Source organism: Schistocerca cancellata, chromosome 3 (genome assembly GCF_023864275.1).
Source record: "Schistocerca cancellata isolate TAMUIC-IGC-003103 chromosome 3, iqSchCanc2.1, whole genome shotgun sequence".
Classification (NCBI taxonomy): Eukaryota; Metazoa; Arthropoda; class Insecta; order Orthoptera; family Acrididae; genus Schistocerca; species Schistocerca cancellata.
In genome coordinates this window covers 337668896-337681507 of record NC_064628.1, presented here as the reverse complement: position 1 = coordinate 337681507, position 12612 = coordinate 337668896, and positions in this window count along the sequence as shown.

The window sequence follows — 12612 nt, the reverse complement described above, 5'->3', positions numbered from 1 at the left end:
TGATCTTAGGATTTCTTGCTGGTTGCTGGTTGCAACCAACTTTCTGTTCATAGTACTACCAGGGCACTATACGCCGACGTGACAAAAGTTATGGTATAGTGATATCGCATTTACAGGTGGCCGTAGTATTACGTACACAAGGTATACAAGGGCAGCGCATTGGCTGACCTTTCGTATGTACTAAGGTGAATCATCGGCTACTATGAGGTGACAAAAGTTATGATATCGCCTTATCATATGTACAGATGGCCGTAGTATAGGGTACACAAGGTATAAAATGGCAGTGCATTGGTGGAGCGGTCATCTGTAATTAGGTGATTTATAGGAAAACCTTTTCCATGTGATTCTGGCAGCACGACTGGAATTAACGGAACGCGGAATGGTAGTTGGAGATAGACAAATGGCACATTCCGTTTCGGAAATCGTTTGGCAATTAATATTCTGAGATATACAGTGTCAAGAGTGTGCCCGAAAATACCATTTCACGATTACCACTCACCACAGGGAATGCAGTTGCCGAAGGCCTTCAGTTAACAACCGAGAGCAGAGGCGTTTGTGTAGAGTTGTCATTGCTAACAGAAAAGGAACACAGTTCAAATAACTACAGAAATCAACAACAGACGCACGACGAACGTGCTACGAAATTAGTGCTGTGACAGCAGACGACCGACGTGAGTACGTTTGCTAACAGCACGCCACCTCATCTACCGGGCTTGTGAGGATATCGTTTGGACCCTATACGACTGCAAAACCGTGTCCTGGTCAGTTGAGACCCCGTTTCAGTTGGTAAGAACTGACTGCAAGATTGGACTTTTGCGCCGACCCCACGAAGCCTTGGACCCAAGGTGTCAACAAGGCACTGTGCAAATTGGTGGTTGCTCCATAGTGATATGATTCGTATTTGCATGGAATTAACTGGGTCCTGTGGTCCAAATGGATCAACCATTCACTGAAAACGGTTATGTTAGGCTACTTTGAGACTATTTTCAGCCATTCATGGACCTCATTTTACCAAAAAAAACGATGGCATTTCTATGGGCAGCAAAATCACCGTTTCACTGAGCAACAATTGCTCGTGATTGGTTTCAAGAACATTCTGGACAGTCCGAGTGAATGATACGGCCACCCGGCGAACATTTATAGTGCATAATGGAGAGATCAGGTCGGTAACGAGAACCTGACCGGCAGTACTTCCGCAATTGCGGACGGAAACACGGGCAGCACGGCTCGGTATTTCAGCAGGGGACTGCCAACCACTTGTTGACTCCATCCCAAGTCGATCTGCTGGATTACGACGGGCAAAAGGAGATCCGAGACAATGTTAGCAGGTACCCCATGACCTCAGTGTAAACTTCAATAAGCATGACTAATTCTGGTACCTTTCTCTGTATGCTTCTGCAGTTTAGTAGTATTATATTAACTTTTTCTGTATTCTATATGCGAAAACGAGCCTTCATCATCCTTCTATCAAGTTCGTTCACCATCTCCATGACGCTCTCCCATGGGTCAAAGCAACCTGTTCTCCTTTACAAGCATTCGGTGTACCCTCTTGGCTCTATCTAGTAAGATTTGAATATATTTTAGCAATGGTCTGTACTGGGAGGGAAATATAACTTGTACATTTTGTAAGCGGCAGCATGCGTAGTACGACGTGTGCTGAAACGCCTGTTTAGTACATGTGTTATGTAGCGGACGTTGAGATGACGAATGGTTACTATTGCGATACAGAGATGGTCCAAAATAAATAGAGGTGGAGCCCCTCCATGCTCAAACCGGCATGATGGCCAACACAAAATGTCTACTGCCATTTCTGGATTAGGGTTACTTTTCACTAAAGTGAGCTCGCAGGGTGTGGGCACTGCGATGTTCGCGTACATCTGGTTAAGGTTAATCATTAATACGCGCTCATCTGGAAGTAGATTCGGTCGAAAGTTGAACGAAGGCTAGCGGTTTCAAGGGCAGAGGGAAAAAAGTGCCAAGGCAAGATGGTTCAAATGGCTCTGAACACTATGGGACTTAACATCTGAGGTCATCAGTCCCCTAGAACTTAGAACTACTTAAACCTAACTAACCTACGGACATCACACACCTCCATGCCCGAGGCAGGATACGAACCTGCGACCGTAGTCGTCGCGTGGGTCCAGACTGAAGCGCCTAGAACCCCTCGGCCACACCGGCCGGCCAAGGCAAAAGCCAAGGGGAAAAAAAACCTGTGCGATACTTAGGTCGGCTCGTAAGAGCAGTAGCGGATGTCTTTCTCCCTGCGACAGGTCATGCAAGGGTAGGCTTTGTAAGTAGTGGGTATCACGCAGGTCGATACCTTTGTCGTTGTGCGGTGGTGTTACTCGGCGGCTGCAGCTTTGTGCTGGTGTTGATTTCTCGGGCAGCGTCCGCATGCCTGTAACAGTTAGGTTCATCATCGTTTTGTGTCCGATAGGTCATATATCAGATTCGCAGTGTAGGGTAATGTTGGCGATTTGTTTGTGCGTCAGTGTGCGAGCTTGTCGGTTTCCCTGTCGTAGCCTGTTGCTAGGCTTTAATTGCAGCTGGCATATCCAGCAGCGACTTGCTAACGTTGTCACTTGTCGGTGTATGCTAGTTTGCCAAAGTTGACTGCTTATGCTTCCACCTATGTTTGTGAGGCTGGTTTTTCAGATCGGTAGAACCTTATAATGTCCCTTGTGGCTACTCACAGTCTCATTCTGGGGGAAGGTCGCTGAGAATATATAGTGGATAACTGTATGAAACCACAGGTGTGAAAGGGAAGCTTAAAACGGTTGCGTCACGATACAAACAAGTTTGCCATAAGGAAATATTGTTTATGAATCCGAACTTGTAAAAATACTACCATACAGTCCACTTCTACATTATGTGGCAAACTGTAACTGAGAATCTAATTCGTAATATGTACACCACATACTACTCTACGATTTGTAGCCAACTGCTCTCTGTTTACCATCACCATTTCTCTCCTACTGCTGCCTCGTATTCTCAACTACTTTAAAAAAAAAAGGCACTTAGGCACTTGGCGTGGACATGCCGTACCTTCGGAGAACCAACTATGAGAGTGCAATTCCTCCTGATAAGTAGGATATACGAGTGACATACTTTCAGACTCAAAGAAGAATGTAGTAATTCTAACAGATCTGGACAGGTGCGAATACCATTGAAATGCAAGTTTTAACGTGTCAAGGTTACAAATTTCTGTCGTGAATTATTAACAGTGTACTGGAATACTGGAGAGAGCGGTAAGAGCTGAGCATTTAGGAGATGAGTGTGAGTTCTCGAAAAATGTACGCCTTATTTTATACTGAAGAAAGGCCAAGATAACTTCACGTAATTTGCAGAGTTTCGCTGTGGGCGATGTTGGGTGGACTACAGTCTTTGAAATTTTGACAATGTTAGTGATGAATTACAGGGAGGTAAAAGTTACCTATAACTCGTACGGAAAACAGACGCAGTTATAAGAGTCAAAGGACATAAACTTGAGAAGGGAGTGAGAGAGGGTTTCAGCCTACGTTCGATGTTCTTCAGTGTGTGCATTGATAAAAGATAAATAAGGAGCGTGAATTAAAATTTAGCGAGATGAAATAAGAACTGAAAGGTTTGCCAGTGACAATATAGATCTCTAGGACGGTAAAGGCCGTAGAGGCAATTGAAGGAAATTAATCATCTTTGAAAAAAGATTACAAAAAGAACAGTAACAAAATAAAAACAACTGTAATGGAACGTGGTAGAATTCGATTAAGAAGTAAAAGAGTTTTTCTAAACGCTCATAGAAGGAGATATAAAATGCAGCCTGGCAATAGCAAAAAAGATGTTTCTGAAAAGTTAAATTTGGTAACACCAGATATGTGTCAAGAAGGTCTTTTGAAGCTCTTTAGCTGAGGAGTAACCTTATACGGAAGAAGAAAGGAAGATTAAGATTTCACGTACCGTCGACATTGAGGTCACCAGGGGTGACTTTGTACTGACGTGTTATTGTAAGCAAAACAGACAAGAAGCGAATAGAAGCTTCTAAAATGTGGTGCTATAGAGGAATCCTAATAATTTCATCAGTAGTTGTGATATGTAATGAGGTACGGAATCATACTACTGGTTATGCGAAAAGCATACAGAAACTTGGAAAACCTTATTTAAACATATTATTATAAATTAAAGTGTCCCTTCTTCTATCTTTGTGTTACAACTAGTCTGAGAGTCTGAGTGGTTATTGGTCAGATTTTGATGCGGTTTCCCCTAATAGATAGAACGATGCACAAGTGATGTTTGAGTATATAATTTATTGTTTGGAATAATGATGAGGCTGTACAGGTTCCTTATTTAATCGGCGTTGGAAGTGACATAACGTGGCAATGATGAGACCTACGGGCTGGTGAGGTGGAGACGGGGCGGTATAAGCGATGGACTACAGTCGCAACTAGAGAGGGGCGAAGCTAGAGCAGAATTTATACATTTTATAAGTTAAGGTGCTCCACCGTATTTTTGTATCTGTCTTAGAGATCTACCATCAGGAACTACTACACGGATTTAAAGCAGTTTTCAGTGACAGATAGACTGATTCACAAGGAAAGATTGTGTATATCTGAATATATTATTAACAAGTGGCCCGGCCTTGGATATTTACTTCTACCTCTGCGAAGCCGAAGCAGGTCGCTGTTTCCATAATAATTCTGCCCTTACACACTGACCGAATAATATGCGAATACACTGCGTAAATTTTTACGAATTATACCACCTTTAACATGCTGTCAGTCCTTCGATAACTACTTGGCTGAATATTCTGACAGGCTAATACAGAAACCGGCCCAGAGGCAAAGAAAATATAGGAACGTTTTACACTCTCATTCCTACCGTCCCACGGCAGTTGCGAATCCGCACAAGCCGCAGGCGGCGCTGGCATCTCAAAGGAAAGAGCCCATTGGTTATGGAAGAGAGATCTGAGGAGGTGTGAAGCGTATCACAGGCTGCCTGATTCGGCGGAACGTTCTGAGGTGGGCTCTCAGGGATTCTGCGTCTGCAGTGGCTCTGAGAGAGGGTTTCTGGGGGTGGGGGCAAGAGAGCGGTGGCGCCTAGAGGAAAACTGGAAGATCAGCTCTCAACACGTGTAGAGAGTCAGTAATCCAGTCACCTGACTGAGGTAGACCAGGGGTGTCCATAAATTATCTTTACAACTTAAGACGTTAGTACCTTTACAATTGTATTATATACTCGTATTAACAAATGGTTTTCAACGTGTGATAAGTTTTGTTTCCTCATTCATAGACGTCAGTGTGAGCACCTTTGATGGCACGGCAATGCCTTCAAGTCCTGTAGTCTTTACTCTTTGTTCGGTACACCAAATCCTTTATATAACAACACAGAAAAAAGCCTAGAGGTGAGAGGTCAGGGGATCGCGACGCTCATCCAGTCGGACAATCTCCTCCAATCCACCTACCCGGAAACTTGTCATGTAGAAACTGACTGACGTTTGGCGACCAGAGGAATGGTGCCCCATCCTGCTGGAATATGAGATCATGTTGCAGATTTTCCAATTGTGGCACAATAAACCCTTTTCAGGTAAACATCACCGTTGACGACAGGATCGATAAAAAGGCAAAGACAAATAATGCAATTGTGCATTAGTCCTCACCAAACACTTACCTTCGGACAGTCTCCTACCATTCCAAGTGTAACATGAGGATGCTGTGAAGCCGACCGCTGTGGCCGAGCGGTTGTAGGCGCTTCAGTCCGAAACCACGCGGTTGCTACGGTCGCAGGTTCGAATCCTGCCTCCGTCATGAATGTGTGACATGTCCTAAGGATAGTTAGGTGTAAGTAGTTCTAAGTCTAGGGGAATGGTGACCTCAGATGTTAAGTCCCATAGTGCTCAGAGCCATATGAACCATTTTTGATGCTGTGAACCCTTTGTACGAACATTATTATGATTCAGTTTTCCGTGTACATGAAACATTTCCTCATCGGAGAAACAAATCTTTTCAATAAGTCATTGTGTGCGTCAATCTTGCCCAGCATATGAATTGCAAACTGTTCGCGCAGGTGTTTGCCCAATGGCTTTAATACCTGAAGCAACTGCACCATGTAGGCATATAGCCCTAACTTCTTGTGCAAGATATTGAAAACCGTTGGTTGTCTCATTTTCTACTCTCTGACCGCCGTACACATCAGTTTCGTTGGCCTCCTTGCGAATGAATCAGGTGGGCGACCCGCCTTCATTTTATGGAGAACACCGCCTGTTGCCATTATTGAATTGTGTCGTGTCTGAATAGCGAGCGGGGCCGTGGTTGCCTTTCGTACCGGGTTCAAAAGTTCTTTGCGCTTGCTTATCGGACATCATCTATATGAACCTGGCCACACCCTGAGCTTTTTCCCGTGGCGTCGACGTTTATCACGTTTACAAGTTCAGTTTTGCGTCAACATTGCGCCACCTGGAAAGTAAAAAGAAAATACAAGACTTTATGTCTTATCTTCTGACATGTTGGAAACATTTCTTAATATCTAGCATGGTTTTAAAGTTACTAAAGTTTCAAGTTGTAAAGATAATTTATTGTTGCCCTGTGCACTGTTGGTGAATAAAGTATGAAGGCGACATGCAGCAAGCTTCAGTTTAACGAGAAATGTGCTAAATGCTTGATATGCAAATGATTTCCATTTCAGTGCGATCGCACAACCTATGTAGGGGCTACTCCATCTACATTCTGTATTCAAGTAAATACTGTGCTGTGTGTGGCACTATTTCCTAGGTCGCTAGTAGCAGCCCTAAGACATATGTTTTCTTTAATTCTTAGTGGTTAGTGCTCTTCCCTCTCTGGGCGCCGAAGTGTTTATCTGGTGGCAGTGAGAATGTCATAGAGGTCAGTTGGTCGCAGGTTGGAGCCACCAGGAAAAGCGGTCGCTTGCTCGATGGGGAACAGCTGTTCCGCAGTATTTCCAATGCTGATGGCTTATCGGCCGGCCGAACACACTAAGGGATCGTGGTACTGCAGCAGTGTGGAGTCTAGAGACGGTGCGGCCTGAACCTAATGGCAGTGACTAAAACTAGTTCTACCCAACTATGAACCACAGAAGGAATGCATGTAAGCTTCTGACTGAGACAGGTAATATGTTGAGTGTAGCCAAATCACTATTTCCTAATTACGACTTACTGGTTGTGCTCCAATAGAATGATTTAAACTGTGTTAACGGATTTGGTTATACATACTCTCCTCTGGGTCTGTATAGCGATTTCACGATTTCACGTGAATTCACGTTGCGATTGGACAATTGTACGATTATGTTTAACCATCTATGAATCGGACGGATATTTTGATGTGCTGATATGCAGTCGGCCTGTTAAACCTGTACAAAGTGTTGCTTTACTGTCTGATCGCGCCAAGAAGTTTTCCTTTCGTTCCGTTAACATTCATTTGTTTCGAGGTAGCCTGTGACCGTCCATGCGTGTTTACTGGTGAGCAGAGGCTCGAGTACCGAGGCCTAGGTGACGTCGCTAATCTGATTCGAAATAACTTGGCTCCTGCCAAAGTTCTTCTTTGGTCAATTATACACAAGTGAATTCTGATGGTCCTGACTCAGTACTGTTCTGAACTCGTTGCACCGATTTCTCTGTTTTGCTATAATACTGAACACGGTGCTACATTCTGATTAAACACCCTCTTAGGTGTCTTGAAATTTCTAGTAATACTATATATAAATTTAACTGGTGTCCCGAGTTCGCTGTCTACGGTCGTAGGTTCGAATGCTGCCTCGGGCATGGATGTGTGTGATGTCCTTAGGTTAGTTAGGTTTAAGTAGTTCTATGTTCTAGGGGACTGATGACCTTAGCAGTTAAGTCCCATAGTGCTCAGAGCCCGAGTTCGCTGTACGTATTTGTCGTTTAAAGCTGTAATATTCAACGCAGTGCTAAAATCTTAATTAAAAATTTTTTGCTGTGGTTATCGTTATTGGGGCTCATATTTTCATGAGCCTAAAGACTGTAACTAATTGTAAATCCATATTCTCCTGTTATCAATAAACGAATATTGCAGTAAGTTTATGTAAATCAATCGATTCTAAACTTTTATTTTTCCTATGAGCCTGCCGAGTACCACAATAGGGTGCAGCTAGCTACTTATTCGTAAATCGCATTTAAATGTGGGTTCATCTGTCTCCTGTTATGAGAAACGTCCGTCAGTATGCGTCAGAAGACAACAATAGCGCGCCGGATTAGCCGAGTGGTCTGGGCGCTGCAGTCATGGACTGTGCGGCTAGTTCCGGCGGAGGTTCGAGTCCTCCCTCGGGCATGGGTGTGTGTGTTTGTCCTTAGGATAATTTAGGTTAAGTAGTGTTGTGTAAGCTTAGGGACTGATGACCTTTGCAGTTAAGTCCATAAGATTTCACACACACACAACAATAGCAGGTTCATGGTCTACCGAGAAGGCGGTTGAAATGGAGTGACAGAAGTCATGGATACCACCTAATATCGTGTCGTACTTCCGTTTCGCGGGGTAGTGCATAAATTCGACGCGGCGCAGACTCAACAAGACGTTGGAAGTTCCCTGAAGAAATATTCAGCCATGCTGCCTCTAAGGCCGTCCATAGTTACTTTGTGTTTCCACTGCAGGACTTCTTGCACGAAATGACCTCTCGATTATGTCTCATTAATGTTGGACGGGGTTCATTTCAGGCCACTAGCATTTAAAAATCATTCACTCGAGTAGTTCAGAATATTCTTTAAACGAACTGCAAACAATTGTGTCCTAGTGACAAGTTTCGTAACATCAAGTCCACGAACGGATGCAGATGGTGTCCAAGTAATCCAACATAACGACTTCCTGGTAATGATCGGTTCAGTTGGACCATCGGATCGAATCCATGCCACGTAAACACAGCCCACATTATCGTGGAGCCGCTACCTGATTTCACAGACATATTTTCACTACTAGTGTCCATGGCTACGTGAGATGTGAGTCACACTAAAACCCTAACATAGCTCTTACCAACAGATATCTGGACTCATCTTACCAGGCCACTGTTTTCCGGTCTCCTAAGGTCCAACCGATATGGTTACGGATCTAGGAGAGGCGCTGCAGGCGATGTGCTAATTGCAAAGGTTCTCGCGTCAGTCGTCTGTTGCCAAAGCCCATTAACGCCAAATTTCACCTTACTGTCCTAACGGACACGTTCTTAGTATGTTCCACATTGATTTCTGCGGTTATTTCACGCAGTTGCTTATCTATTAGCACTTATATCTCTACACAAACGCCGCTGCTCTCTGTCGTTAAGTGAAGGGCGTCGGCCACTACGTTATCCGTGGTAAGAGGTATTCTCGGTACAGTCTTGACGCTCTTGATCTTGGAGTACTAAACTCCCCAACAAATGGAACGTCCCAGGCTTCTATTTCGAACTATCATTCCACGTTCAAAGTCTGTTAACTCCCATCGTGAGGTCATAGTCTCGTCGGAAGCCTTTTCACTTAAATCACCTCAGTGGAAATGACAGCTCCGCTAATATACTGTCTTTTTGCACCTTGTGTACACGATGTTACTGGCATCTGTGTTTGTTCGTTCCCCTATTCCAAGACTTTTTATCACCTCTGTGTATTTTCTCCCCGATACTGCTGCTGACGTGGGCCTGGATCAAGCTAATGTCGTGTGAATATGAAGTATGAAGTAGAGAGGTTCAGGAGCGTCAAATTGAATGACATTCAGAACCACAGCAGTCCAGGACGACTAGCACCCAATAGGAGAGTCATGTTGCGGGATCGGAAAACCACGTCTTGCATCTAGAATCGGCAAATGGTCTGATTTATGTAGAGATAAGTTTCCACACGGACAGTTTGATGACATCTGAAGCACGAGGGACTGTCAGCACCGAGGCCTTTGTTGCAGATTAACCTTGATGCAGTAACAAAGAAAGGGACTCCGACAGTGGTGCCCACAACATAACGCTGGACACCAGCTTGCAGTTCTATTCATGTGATGAGGCTCCAAGGAGAATATAAATCGTCGGATTTCATTCCTCATCCTCATATAGGTCCAGGGTCAGGTGTGATGGCATGGAGACCATTAGGCTGAAATTATTCTGATTCCCATAGTTGGTAGTTTTGACAGGAGTCGTAACATTTACAGTATGAGTTCTACCTTATACACCACTTAAGTGGATTCGCTCTGTTTAGAAATATGTCTAGCATATGTAAACAGTTGTGCTATTGTGTACCGCTATTGTATGATACAACAAGCATCAGTGGGCAATGAGTGTATGGACATAGCCTGTGCACTAGGTGCTTTTTGTTTTTAAATATTTTAGCGATGACTAGTCTCTTTTAATGTGCTATTTTTATCATCTTGAAATCTTGTGCGTCAGTTCAACGGAAAATGAACATGTTTTACAACAAAAGATCTTAAGACCTGAAGTTGACTGCATAGTCTGTTGAAACCGGTTGCCTTAAATAAGGAAATATTTTAGGCTGATTTGGCTGTTGAAAGCTTTTTATCAATTAAACAGATCGCCCAGCACTTCTCTCAATATGAGAAAATTCAATCAGGTATGACGTATTTGGACTTCAGCGACATCTTTCAACAGGATAATGCCGACCTGTATTTTCTCTGCGCTGTCCTGATCTACCTCGATGCAAAGGGTGTGCTGCGTAGAGGGGCACACATGTTTCATCATTGGGCAGAGTTAGGCATGGTAGCTTAGAGGACGGGCTGCCCGCGCAAGTGATTTGTGCGTTTGGCTCAAAAATGGTTCAAATGGCTCTGAGCACTATGGGACTTAACTGCTACGGTCATCAGTCCCCTAGAACTTAGAACTAATTAAAACTAACTAACCTAAGGACAGCACACAACACCCAGCCATCACGAGGCAGAGAAAATCCCTGAACCCGCCGGGAATCGAACCCGGGAACCCGGGCGTGGGAAGCGAGAACGCTACCGCACGACCACGAGATGCGGGCATTTATGCGTTTCCACTGGGTCAGAAACAGAAGGGGCTGCCGACGATTGAGGTAGCTTGGGAGACGCGAAAGGGAATTCTCCAAGCTGGTACGCCAAAGGGTTGCATAGGGGCCTCACTTAATGTCAGTGGAGTGTGTGGTCGCGTTGTGGGTACGAACGACCCAGTGCTGGTGCTTTTTCCTGGATGAAAGGACAGTGATGCCACTGGAAATGCAAACAAGGGCTTCCAAATTACGAGAGGAGCACTAACTGTGTGGTTTAGTCACAAACACCAGTATTCTGATCGGTTGTGCGGTGCAACATAATGTACAGTGAAGAGTAATATGCTATCACCCGCTGACGAGTATGAGTATCTTCTTCGAAACTCTGTTGGTATGGGAAGTGACCGTGGAGGCCAACCCTGCAGTTGCAGATTTTTTCACATAGTTGTCACACATTTGTTCTGGTGGGGGCTGCTGCTTAACTTCGGGATCTCCTATTGTTTCCTAGCATTGCGCTTGTTAGTTTCTTTTCTTCCCATCGGTTTCTCGAAGCGCTGACTTCTTCCCCAAATATTACGACGACTTATTGGACAATAACGGGAAGGACTTTACCAGTTATTATCAGTTTCAATTTGACGTATTTTTATGTTGTCTTTCCATACTCCTGTGTATGGTTTTGTAGTCTTTTTTGTTTTCATTGTCCATTTTGCAGATGGGGATACATAATTTAATATGGTAGACGGGATTCACATTTGCAAACAATGTGGCTCATTTAACGGAGTTGATATTTGATGACTGTGGATTAAGTACTAGTCGAGTTTCCTTCTTCCAGAAGAATGGTGTTAGTGCTTCGAACCGGACATTTCAGCCTTAGGATCCTTAGCAGGAAGCGCTGATGGTACTTTTCTAGACATCATAAATGCCTTCTACTAGCATTCCATGCTTTACACCCATATGTATGAGGTGGTATAACAGCAGCTTGGTACACGTAGATCTTGGTCTTATGGCTGATGTTACGATTATCAAATACCCTTTACCGGACACCACCAAAAGCCGTAGCGGCAAATTTGAGGCAGTGCTGGATCCCAGCATCAATATTTACATTTGCTGAAAGATGGCTGCCAGGGTGTGGGATAGTGTTCTGTGTTCTGCAAAGCTTTGACTTGGACTGTCATTGTTTGGTGTAAGGCGATAATGTTAATGTGAGATCTACATCTTCTGGATGTTAAGCCTTGTCCGATGCTCGTACGTACCTCATCAAATGCATACAAGATTGCTTGTAGATCATCTTCTGAGTTGGCAATAATGTCATTATCATCTGCATATTCAGGTTCAGGGACGGTTGTAGTGGATACTTTAGTCTTGGTCCGTAGTCTCCCGATATTGAACAAACCAACAACAGTCCTGTTTTCTATTTCTGAATCCTTTTGCAGTTTCCCATCAAAAGGATAAAGTATAGTCACAACAAATTTTGGAAACAATGAGGGAGATATCACACAATTTTGCTTTACACGCTTTGTTATTTCGAAATTCTCTCCATGACTGTTGTCGGCAAGAACCATGCCATTCGTATCATCATGCAGCTCTCTCACAATATTAATGTACTTCACAGGACAGCTTATTTTAATCAGAATTTTCCACAATGCATCTAGTTGTACTTAGTCGTAGGACTTGGAAAGTATCAATGTTCACCATGT